An 824-nucleotide genomic window follows, 5' to 3' on the forward strand; every position below is an offset into this window, starting at 1 on the left:
GTTCTCCCACCACCGATTAGCGTCAGAAGGGCCCAACTTCGAATCTAACATTGCGTAACTGATGTTTTACGTATTTACACTGATCGCCAAAACCACTCCGTCTTCAGGCCACAAGTGACCCATCGGGACCATCCGACCGCCGTGTCATCCTCAGATGAGGATGGAGGATAGGAGGGGCGTGTGGTCAGCACACCGCTCTCCCGGTCGTTATGATGGTTTTCTGTGACCAGAGCCGTTACTGTTCGGTCGAGTAGCTCCTCAATTGGCATCACGAGGCTGAGTGCACCCCGAAAAATGGCAACAGCGCATGGCGGCCCGGATGGTCACCCATCCAAGTGCTGGCCACGCCTGACAGCGCTTGACTTCAGTGATCTAACGGGAACCGGTGTATCCACTGTGGCAAGGCCGTTGGCCCGAAAACATTATGACCACCTACCTAATAGCAGCCAGGTATGTCCACCTTTGGCACGGCTAAAGATGGCGAGGAATTGTGGCGTGGAAGCATTCAGGCTTTGGTAGGACGCTGGAGGCAGTTGGCTCGATATCTGCACACACAAGTCACGTAATTCGCGTAAATTCCAGAGAGGAGGGCGATGAGCTCCGACAGCTCCTTGTCACATCCCAGATGTGTTCGATCTGGCGAGCACACTCCTGGCATACTGACACAGTGGATTATCTTGCTGGAAAATGCAACTGCTGTTAGAAACCGTGATCATCACGAATGTGTGCACGTAGTCTGCAACCAGCGCATGATACTCCTTGGCCGTCATGGTGCCTCGCACGAACTCCACTGGACACACGGACTCCCACGTGAGTGTTGGTTC

General features: G+C 54.1%; 1 pseudogene; it reads right to left on the minus strand.

The window, feature by feature from the left end:
* Positions 1-295: 295 nt before the first annotated feature.
* Positions 296-413, minus strand: LOC126110022 (5S ribosomal RNA; annotated as a pseudogene).
* Positions 414-824: the final 411 nt, after the last annotated feature.

The sequence above is a fragment of the Schistocerca cancellata genome, chromosome 12, assembly GCF_023864275.1.
Source record: "Schistocerca cancellata isolate TAMUIC-IGC-003103 chromosome 12, iqSchCanc2.1, whole genome shotgun sequence".
Classification (NCBI taxonomy): Eukaryota; Metazoa; Arthropoda; class Insecta; order Orthoptera; family Acrididae; genus Schistocerca; species Schistocerca cancellata.